The sequence below is a fragment of the Mastigoproctus giganteus genome, chromosome 5, assembly GCF_048544385.1.
Source record: "Mastigoproctus giganteus isolate SK-2022 chromosome 5, ASM4854438v1, whole genome shotgun sequence".
Lineage (NCBI taxonomy): Eukaryota > Metazoa > Arthropoda > Arachnida > Uropygi > Thelyphonidae > Mastigoproctus > Mastigoproctus giganteus.
The window spans coordinates 119,174,574-119,186,677 of record NC_143579.1 but is presented as its reverse complement, the minus strand read 5'-3'; the positions used below and the strand labels follow the sequence as shown (position 1 = coordinate 119,186,677).

General features: G+C 37.3%; 1 protein-coding gene across 2 annotated transcripts in view; it reads left to right on the top strand.

The window, feature by feature from the left end:
- SMC3 (structural maintenance of chromosomes 3) overlaps positions 1-12,104 on the top strand; it is a 616,656-nt gene that overhangs the window by 231,241 nt on the left and 373,311 nt on the right. The window lies entirely within an intron of this gene.

Genomic DNA, 12,104 nt, shown 5'->3' with positions numbered 1-12,104 from the left:
ACTTTCTTGGATTCAGAAAGTTCCTTTTGGCTGTCTACTTCATCAGATTCAGTGAGTTATTTTTGTAAATGTTTCCTTTTTACTTTCTGCCTTTGTTGTGTCAGCCCTGAAATGTCTGATCACCATTCCTGTGCATTATCTTGAGCTTTAGACCTAATCTCTTCCACTACCAACTTCAAACATCTTTATAACTCTGTATTCTGTCCATACATTTCATGTCAGAAACAGTGGCCCACTTATTTCTTTATCTCTTGTGATTTCAATGGTTCATCCCCCAAAGACGACATTGAAATTATGGGTTTTACAGCAATAAGTACTTTCTTCATTTTTTCCTGTATTTGTTTGTTCAATCCCAGTTACTGTTAGTAGTTTATATTCTATTCTCATTCCCAATCCTCTCATTTATCCATATATATATATATTCATTATGGTCATTTGGTTCTTTCTGCAAAAAACGCAGTGTCCATAAACCATATTGCAATTCTTCGATATACCTTTTATATATTCAGTTTTCTATACAGGAAAACATGCATTATGCACTTTTCTGTGAAACCTGCACCACCCTATTTTAAGTGGTGCATTTTAGCATTAGCATTAGTAGAGACATAAGATGCAAGTGGCCCCGAGTGCCAATCGAGTGACTGTAGCGATTTCCGGGTGATTTCCAAGAGATTTTCCTAAAGAGTGGCTGATAATTATAGTGGTATTCTTCATTTTTTCCAGAATTATTTAATTTTGCTCTTCTAAAGTAAAGAAGTAAGCATACCTAACAGAAAGGAAAGACACCTTTCTTCTTGTACATAGGACTAACTTATTAATGCACTAACAAATAACTTTACTTTATCGCTTGGTCACTGGTGGCACTGTTCCTGCTTCCACGTGGCGGGGCTGGAAACCTGGGAGAAGAAAGCCACCCTCCCAGGGCTAAAAGGAGCAAAGAGGGACAAAAGTAAACATCCACTTATGAATCTTTTGATCCAGATCTAGATCATGATGACACAACTTCCCATGCTAAGAGACAAAAATAAAGAAGAAACGAATAGTACCATACCTCTCTCTTTTTAATACTACGCTCCTCCACAGACCAACCATTGAGTAAGCTTTCCCCATTTTTGATACAAAAATGTCTTGAAAATGTGGCTGGCCCTCTAAAAATGGTTAGGCAATTAAGATCCGGAGGTTTATTAGTTGAAATGACCAAACAGAGACATGCTGAGAGATTATTAAAAGTATCTACCTTTGGTGGAATTCCCACGAAGGTTACCCATGCCACCTTAAATTCCTCTAAAGGGGTAATAATATCAGAATGGGATGGGTTAAATATATCGGAGGATGAACTTGTTCACCGACTACGAGATCAAAATGTAGTACACGCCAAAAGAATCTTCATCAAAAAAGATGGAAATCCTGTCTCTACTCGAACAGTGATACTCACATTTAAAACAGCAAATCTACCTACCACCATAAAAGCTGGTTACCTTAGATGTCAGGTAAGACCTTATATTCCGAACCCAGTCCAGTGTTTTAAGTGCCAAAAGTTTGGTCATTCGCAAACTGTCTGCAGAGGTGTAGCCACCTGTGCTTCTTGCAGTTCTAAAGAAGGAATACCTTCAGTGGAAACAAGAAAAGAATATTCAAAAATATAAGATAGAACAGAACGTGTCATACCAAGAAGCAAAGAAACATTTTTTAGTATCTACTAAGTCATCTACATATGCTTCAGTTACATAACGGCTACATTCAATAGCAACTCAGACTGACTTCTCAGTCCCTCCAAATATATCGATATCTAATTGGGCTAAATCACTCCTTTCCTCATCCAAGGAACAATTGCCTCCAAATATGCTATTCAAGAAGCTAATATGCCTGTAACAGTACCTCCAGATAAGAAACCCAATGAGCAACTACAGAACAAACCAAGAGCCCTGAAAGAAGCAACACGTATAAATTAACATCTGATGCCATGGACATCGATGTAAAGGTAAATGAAGATGATGTCGTTCTTGAGATTCATGCAGAGGGAGACATTGACACAGGAAGGCCAACCATCCCAAAGAAAGAAAAAGCAAAAGTAGACAGGCACAAACAAAAATATCTTGCAGAAGTAACCAACACACCAGTTAAAACCAAACAATGCACACAGTGATTCAATGGAATTGTCATGGAATTCATGCTAATTTAGATGTTGTATGCGATATCATAAGTGAATATAAGCCTGCTGCAGCATGGATACAAGAAACAAACATGACGAATGCAATTTCTATAACAATAAAACACTTCACCATGTATAGAAAAGATAGAAACTGCTCTAAAGCAGCTCATGGAGGAGAAGCACTCTTAGTAAACTCTTTAGTTCCTTCTAGACCTGTTCCCCTACAAACACCATTGGAGGCAATTGCTGCCTGCATCACCATTCGCATAACGATAACATTAGTCTCATTGTATCTGTTGCCAAACCACTCTTACACTCTTGCTGATTTAGATGACCTAGTAAGACAAATACCCATTCTTTTCTGTATTCTGGGCCATCACCCCTTATGGGGCTCTCGACATCTTGGCTGCAGAGGAAAAATAATTGAAAAATTCTTAGATAAACACAACCTAGCTATTTTAAATACCGGTGATCACGCATTTACCATCTGGGTCAAGCTCTGCTATTGATCTGTTAGTATGTTCTCCAACAATATTTCCTCTCATAGACTGGACAGTTCCGCAGAGTAACATTAGAGCAATTTGGAAATTTGACGAGGCCAACTGGACTAAATATGAAGAAATAGCTCATTTAGATTCCTCCATCATTAAAACTGTCAAGATTGATTCTGCAGTAAGTTATATCACACAACAAATAATGATAGCAGCTGAATCTGCTATCCTGAAATCGTCATCTAAAATCTGTTAGAAAGAAGCATGTAGCATTGTTAAAAGAGAAAAGAATAAATTCTGGAATGAGTTTCGAAAAAATCCAACCACAGCCAACCTCCTACAGTTTGAGAGCAAGGGCTAAGGCTCGTTATGTAAGATGAATGAGTAAAAAAGTAGCTTGGGTGCATTATGCTACCACCATAAACAGATCCACAGATACTGCTAGTCTAGAAAAAAAATCAAACAAATTAATGGCAAATACTTGCTTGCAACTTCTCTGATTCTTTTTCTGAAAGGGAAGGAAATTTCTGAACCTGTGGAAATTGCTAATGTATTCAGCTCGTCTTTTGAAACACACTTAGCTGTTTCCACATATGAACCAGCCTTTCAGTCACTAAAATCCAGGACAGAAAAATATAAACTAAAATTCAGTACCACTCTCCAACATTCATACAATCTGCCATTGACCATGACTGAATTGCACAATGCACTCATGGGTGAAGGCCAATGCTCCGGGTCTTGATGGAATTTATTACACAATGATTTCCCTTTTAAGTGAAAGATCGTTAAGTGCTTTCTTACAACTCTATAATAGAATTTTCTTAGAGGAATATTACCCCACTAGCTGGTGCCATTCTTATGTGCTGGCCTTCCCGAAACCAGGAAAAGACACACAGATCCAGCAAACTATCGGCTTATCTCCTTAACCAGTTGCTTGGGAAAAACATTGGAAAAAATAGTTAATGCCTAGCTAACATGGTTCCTGGAGACTCAAAACATTTTGAGTCCAAGGCAGTATGGTTTTTGAAGAAGTAGGTCGACGCTTGATCTCATTATCAAAGCGGAAGGAAATATTCGGAACGCTTTTCTAAGAAATAGCACTTTGTCAGGATATGCATTGACATCGAAAAAGCCTTTGATACAACTTGGTGATATGGGATTCTTCAGGACTTACATAAATCTGGTCTTCAGGGCCATCTCCTGAAATTTATTCGGAACTTCCTAGCTAACAGATCCTGCCAAGTCCGATTCCATTCTTCAGTTTCAGGAACATATGTACAAGAAGAGGGATTTGCCCAGGGCTCAATGCTGAGACCACACTTTTTACCATCAGGGTTGATTCTATAACCAAGTGTAAAGCTCACACAGTTGATGCATACCTGTATGCTGACAATCTTGCCATCTCATGTCATTCTCAAAAGAGACACTACAAGCCACCATTAATAGAATAGTCTCTTGGGCCAAAAACAATGGTTACAGAATTTCTAAATCGAAAACAACTGCAGTACACTTCTGTCATAAGCGTACATTACATCCTGATCCAGACCTTCAGTTAGACTCTCATTGTATTACATTTCAGCCCAGTACTCTATTTCTTTGAATAATACTTGATAAAAAACTAAACTTTCTTGAACATATAAAATATATTTGTACCAGTTGTCTTAAGAAACTAAATATTCTCAGAGTAATCTCCTCAATGTCATGGGGTGCAGATTGTTACATGTTGCTATATTTATACCACTCATTAATTAGATCCTGCTTAGACTATGCATCTCCTGAATATGCCTCAGCCAGGCGAAGTGTACTGAAATGGCTTGATCCCATATGTCATAGTGCACTACGAGTTGTACTGGGAGCCTTTTGCACATCTGCCATTTTAAGTCTATATACAGAAGCCCTTGAACTGCCGCTACACCTCCGACGAAATATGCTTCATCTAAATTATGCCACTAAAATCAGCAGCCTTCCACATCACCCCATATGAAAATATCTGTTCAGACCCAAATGGGAAAACTTCTATCAAACTAAACCACATCTCGACAGCACAATCCAACTGGCATTAGGCTTCAGGCTTTAAACATAATCTGGGGTCTCAACATGAATAACATACTGCAGGATACTAGCATGGAAACCCAGCCATGACAAATACCCACAATACATATTGACAAATACTATGAGAAATGGGGAAAAAAAAATAATCTTCCAGATATTAACATTAGACAGTTACATCTGGTCCACTCAACTCAGTTTAGAAGTTATGTACAGCTATATACAGATGGATCCAAGACTGCCAGTAAAGTTGGTACAGCTGTGGTCCTGCTGGATGCTATTATCGCCAAACAGCTCCCCTCAGAATGTAGTAATTATGCCACTGAGTTATATGGTATCCTATTAGCCCTGGAGAAAATAAAAGAAGCTTCATATACTTAAACTCAATCCATAATATATACTGATTCATTAAGTGCTGTGAATTGTATGCAATGTAAACGCTCCAGCAGTCATCCTCTGGTACAGCAGATTTGGGCTCAGTTAATGGAAATTCATACACGTGATCACCACATAATTTTTTGTTGGATTCCTGGACTCTCTGGAATCCCAGGAAATGAACAGGCAGATTTAGCTGCCAAAAATGCTTCAAATCCAATCTTACACCCAATTTCAGGACACCTTATGATGACAATAAATGCATTATACAGCAGACCTCTAAAGAACAGTGGAAATGTATATGAGAAAAAGAAACAAATAATAAACATTTTGAAATAAAGAGAGAACCAAAGCAGTGGCAGTCCAGTCTGAGAGAAAATAGAAGAAACTGTACTAGCACGACTGCGCATTGGTTACACATACCTCACTCAGAGTTATCTGTTACGAAAGAAAGATGCCCCACAATGTAGGAACTGTTCATGCCCACTCACCGTTATTATTATTATTATTATTAGCCATATGGTGCAAGGAAGCCTGAGGCTTATGCTGCACTAGCTAAAAAAAATTCCAAGTTAACCTGAGAGAGAGGGGGGGGAATCGCCAAGAAAGAGAAGAATGATTATATCCAGCTTAGGACCCTGGGTTATGCCAAGTCCATACCCACCAGATGTGAGCCCCTGGGGTTGTGTGTAAAGCATATCATCATAGAATGCCCACTGTATCTAAGAGAATGAAAAACTGCTTTCTAATAACTTTTCAAAAATTGCAATCAATTAACACTACAGAATGTTCTAGGAGATCATCAGGATATGGATGACATTTTTGTTTTCCTAAAATCGATTGATAAATATCACCTTTTCTGAACTTTTATCAGGATCAAAACCAACAAGAAAGATACACTAGTCAGAAATCAGTGCATTTTAACCACAGCTGCTGATGCACCAACAAACCCAACAATATATGATGCAAGCTTATACAGCATCAGCCAAAAAAAAAAAAAAAAATCCCTCTTCCTACCAGTTTCAATTGTCCAATCACTCCAACAATTCGTTCAATTCTTGCATTTATTTAAGCTATCAACTGCCACTACAACAGATAGAAGTTTGTTCCAGCAAGCAACCGGCTAAAGAAAAATTTCTGCACATCTATTCTACAACTATCTTACCTCAGTTTGAATTTTTGCCCCCTCAGGAGCATTATCTGAACAATAGGAAGAATCCCATCAGCATTGAGCATGCTCAAACCATTCAAAGCTTTATACACCTCAACCAGGTCACCTCGCAGGTTCCTAGTCTCCAGAACTTAATATAATCTGCAAAACTTAAGCCTTTCTTCGTAAGAGCAACCCTTCGTTCCATTCACTAATCTTGTTGCCCTTCTCTGTACTCATTCCAACAACTCAACATCCTTCTTAAAATGAGGCCTCCAGACTTGTATGCAGTATTCAAGGTGTGGCCTGACCATTGCATTATACAAAGGAATAATCACCTCTGTATCTGTGTTAGCAAAATTCCTGTATATCATTGACAAACCCCATTATCTGCTCTGGCAGCCTGTCTCCACTGCTGAGAAAATTTCATTTCTGAATTCAAAATTACCCCCAGGTCATTTTCATTTTCCATGACCGTGAGTGTTGTACCACACATTTTGTACGTTCTCTGGGGTTACTGCTACCCCCAGTACTTTGCATTTGTCAATGTTAAATTTCAGTTTTCACCTCTCAGCCCATCTGCCAAACTTTTTTAGATCCTGTTGCAGTAGGGTACTATCATTACTGTCATTAACAACCCTGCCAACCTTTGTATCGTTTGCAAACTTGGACATTGACTCTGATATACCTTCATCAATTTTTATTTATTTATTTATTTAAACAGCAAACAAACATGCCTTAGTGTACAGCAACAAAAGTAAAATTAAATTACGCAGCTCCAAAGCAGAGATTTGGAATACAATTTTCATCAGTTAAAAATAAATAAAAAAGCAATGTAAAGACTCGGGTAATGAGTGCAGTAAGAAATTTCAATTGCCTCTTGAAGTGTCCAGGGGTATTGAATATCTCTGAATTTCCTTTGTTAATTGACCTTGCAGTTGTAGGATGGTTTAAGCAGTTGTTGTTTTCTTAAAGTTCTTTTCGATGTGTTAAAGTTAATTTGTGAGACAAGGTAAGGGCAATTTATGGTAACATTTAGCAGCTGGTAAAATAGGAGTGCATCGGCTTTGTCTCTTCTTTCTTCCAATGTTTCATGTCCAAAGAATATACACCACTTTTGGTAAGATTACTAATTACATTATAATCCACTTTTAAAACAGACGTGTATTGTATTGTATTTTATTGCTCTTTTTTTTTTTTTTTAATATTTTCAATTTCTTGTTCTTGGTAAGCTGCATGTGGGGACAAGACCTGGGAGGCATATTCTAGAGCTTGCCTTACAAATTTTGTGAAGAAATATAAATATTGTCAATTGATTGAATTGCTGCCCTCACGATGTTTGATATATGAATGTCAAAGTAAAGTGATTCTTTGATGAAAATCCCAAATTGTTGACAGAACAAACTTTTTTTGATTGCATTGTTCTTAATGCAATAAGAAAATTTAAGTGTGTGTGTTTTTTTTTTTTTTTTTTTTTTTTTTTTTTAATCCTTTAACAAAGATTTCTTGCTTGCCTAACCTCCTTTGTGGCTTTATTAAAGAGTAACTTATATCTGCCATAGGCTTCGTGTTGTCTGATAATTTATATGCATCCCATGTATTTTTCTTCTCCGCCACAAGTCTCATTAGTTCATCTGACATCCATTTAGGCTTGAACTATGAACAGTATTTCTTTATTGTATGAATAGCCAAGTAGCTTCCAATATTAATTGCTTGAATGCTTTCCATTTAGAATTTGCTGTTGATAACATCATCAGTTGGTCCCATTGTATAGAATTTAATCAGTGTAGTCACCTTTATGAAAGCAAAAACCCTTCCCTTTGCCCCTGATGGTAGTGACATCTTTAAGTAAATCTCACATCAGTACACTGATCACTGCCACCTAGTGGTTCTTTTATATGCAAATTGTTAGTGCACAAATAATCTGTGGACCTACTGGTTAAGTATATTCCCAGATTTCTTGCTCGTAATGTCATTTGTGCCAATGTGCCTTAAAAGATGGCATCTGCTCCACGTCATCAAATTTTTCCCCTGGCAAATGTACCTTGGTGCTATTCTATGTATCCTTTTCGCGTGATCTGTTTGCTATTTCTGTGATGTCAATAGAGTCACCAATAATAAATAGCTTCTGTGGTACCAGCACATTCTGCCTTGAAGATTGCCACTATATTGTCTGCTGCACAACAGTGAGCTATGATGTTGAATTGGGCAGCTGAGAGCTTGATGGACCTCCCTCTATTAATTCCTTTAAGAGCATCTAACCTGCTTTTTAAACTCTCACAGATGCCCATTAGAACACTAAGTTTGCACCTAATTTCTTTATGCTCTCTGCACCTAGCACACACAAAGACATCCTCCTTGGCTAGATCATGTTCTGCTCTAGAAAGGTCTGTAAACATTTCACAAGTTGCGCATTCTTTTAGGCTGTGATTTGTTGGAGAATCTCCCCTTTGCTTCTCCCCGAGCCACAGCATGTCTGCTGATTTGTGCCCGTCGCCTTCCTCCTCTAGTCTGTCACATGCTGCCCATTTAAATACAATTTAATTGATTAACAAAGAAAATTAATAAGATAAATCAATTTAATTCATTAATTGACAATACTACACCAAGCTAATATATTCCTAAATGCAGTGATACGTGTTACGCTTATCTACAAGGGTAATTCAAAAATAAGTTACACTTGACCATTGTAGTCCAAGAGACATTTATTGAGGTATGTAACATGCAATAGAAAGCACATACCTTGCACTACTTTTCCACATAGTCATTGAGTTGGTGTAAACACTTCTCAGAATGTGTGACTAAACTTTTGATTCCCTGATGATAGAATTGCACTACTTGGTCATTCAGCCACCGTCGAACTGCTGTTTGCACCTGCTCATCGTTTGCAAATCATTGTTCCCCTAGATGTTCTTCCAGCTTACCGAAGATGTGATAGTCACAAGGCGAAAGATTGAGACTGTACAGCAGATGTTGCCATTCCTCCCATCCAAAACTTTGGAGCAAGTGTCATGTTGTGTGTGCATTGTGTAGGGTGGCATTGTCCTGAATGAAAACAACACCTTTGCTTAAGTTTCCAGTCTTCTTGTTTTTCATGGCTGTTTGCAAAGATCGTAATGTTTGGTAGTAAGAGGCAGTATTAATTGTTGTGCCTTTTGTCATAAATTCCTTGTAAACAACAGCTTCACCAGTCGAAAAACACAGTGGCCATGACCTTTCCTGCTAATGGTGAAACTTTGAATTTCTTCTGCATGGACGACATGTGTCTCCATTCCATAGATGCTCTCATCGTTTCTCAGGTGAAATGGTGCACCCACATTTCATTGCCGGTAGTGATGTTCCATAAGAAGTCATGGCCTTCCACAGAATAGTGTTGAAGGAAGGTTAGTGAAAACAAAAAACGTTAACCTTTGTGTTTGTCTGTCAGTGAACGAGGAACCCATCGTGCACACAATTTGCGATAGTCAAGATGTTCACGGACGATGGAATGAACATTGCCTATTGACATATCCAACTCCTTTGCCATTTCTGCGACTGTCAGTCTTCGATTATTGCGAATCATTTCATCAACCTGCATAATGTTGTCTGCAGTTGTCGACGTTGATGGCTTTCCTTTTCAATCAGCATCCGTCAATTCTGTGCGACCACTTTCAAACTGCTGGCAACTGCTGGCACCACTTCACTATAGCTGGACGTGACACTGCATTTTTCCCATACACCACCATTATTTCACGATTAATCTCGGAACAATTCAGACGTCGTTTTGCCAGAAAAATCGTACTGTCCACCTACCTTGAACTTGGAGTAACATTCCAGCTGACGTGCCATTATGAACACTTGCTCCTACGCAACTGTTACCACTACGTCAGCGAAACTTACCTTCCAGTGGGTGCATAATACGAACTTCATTCCATGCAGGTACCACATTTGTTGCTCAGTTATACCAAGAGATGGCGGCAGGTGTAACTTATTTTTTGTAACCTTAATACCTTAGGGTTAGAAACGTCTGGACTAGGGCTTGCAAACCGGTTTTATAAACCGGTTAAATCCGGTTTTCATATTGAGTTGTTAAAACCGAAACCGAACTTCTAAAACCGGATTCAAATATAGGTTTTTTGTCACGCACATTTTCTTTTGTTTGTTCGTTTGTCTGGATCATTCAACTGCTTTATGTTTTTTATTTTATTTTATTTTAAGGTAACGGTATTCATTGACTCTAGACGAATATACGTCTATACAAAATAAAAGGTATATGAATATAAATGTGCATTCAAAAGACAATCATTGGTCGTTAGGTCTTATTGAGATTAATGGTTCACTTGATAGCAGAAGAACTGAGCAAATTGTGAATGGACACTTCAAGGAATTTGGTTTGAACTTGGATGAGGATATTGTTGCCTGCACCACCAATGGAGCAGCAATGATGATTAAGTTTGGCAAGCAAATTACGCCTAATCATCAACAATGTATAGCCCATTGTATACATCTGTCAGTTATAGATGTACTTTATGAAAAAGCAATCAATTATGGTGCCACCGTCTTTGAGTCTCCCAAAGACAATGAAGAAAATGAAAATAATGAAGAAAGTAGTGATGCTGAAGAAGTTGAAGAAAGACAGCAAGGCATGCTTTACCGATGAGCTCATTTATTTCTTCAATCCAATGGCCAATATTACAAAAACTATTAACAAAGTCAGAAAAATTTGCAAGCTTTTTCGAAAAATGCCTACCAAAAATGACATATTACAAAATTTTGTTAAATCAAAATTTAATGGGAAAGAATATAAACTTATATTAGATTGCAAGACTAGATGGGATAGCACATTCTATATGATTGAGAGATTTTTGAAATTGAATAATTGCATTCCAAATTCTCTATGTGCAGTACTGTCAACTGAAGCTGTGTCTGACGATGACTGGAAAACACTTGAATTGCTACGTGAAACTTTGCGACCAGTTGAAATAGTTATGAAGGCTATAACCTCAGAAGATACAGACTTACTTAAAGCAGAATCTTCAGTAGAATTTCTGCTTGCTAAGCTTGATACAGAAGAAAACCCATTTACTTTAAAGTTTCACCAAAGCCTTTTGCAGCGTTACAATGCAAGACGAAATTGCAAACTGTGGCTTTGCTGAGCTATCTACACAACACCAAAAAGTTTAGGAAAGAAGATTCAGATTCAAGAACTTTTGATTTTCCAAGTAAGCAAGTTTTGAAAAAGCATGCTGAAGAGATTTATCAGAGATTATTTGCAAAACATTCCGAAGGAGTCTTAGCGTTGAATGAAGAAACTGAAAATAAACGAACTGTTCTTTTAGAAGAAAACAAAGACTCGTCTAATTCCGATGTTGGAGATACACTCATGCGAGAGTATGATAGTGTAATAAATAGATTAACTGAAGAGCCTTCAAAATATCCGAGTGAATTGGAAATCAGCAAAGAATTTAAAATTTTGGAGGCAACTAGCAGTAGAAGTGAAAAGCTGGAGAAAGTTTATAGAGCACTGCTGACCATTAAACCAACAAGTGTCCAATCTGAGAGAGTGTTTTCGATCACTGGTCTCTTTAACACAAAAATAAGGTCAAGTCTATCAGGAAAAATTCTTAATATACTGTGTTTTTTAAAGGATCATTTTCAGAAAAAAGCTGAGCAATAAATAGTAGAGTAATTTCCCCAAGCTGTTTTTTTTTCACATTATTTTTATTTATTATTATTATTATATTATAGGGATTATTATTTTTTTGTTTACTATACAAGAAGATAGTTTTTATTCAAAGGATTTGAATACAATTTGTAATTTTGTATAATCTCAAGCTGGTTACTTTTTTTGGAAGATTTTAATTTTTTAATTTTTTTTACTATAAGAGGTGATAGATTTTGTTTAAAA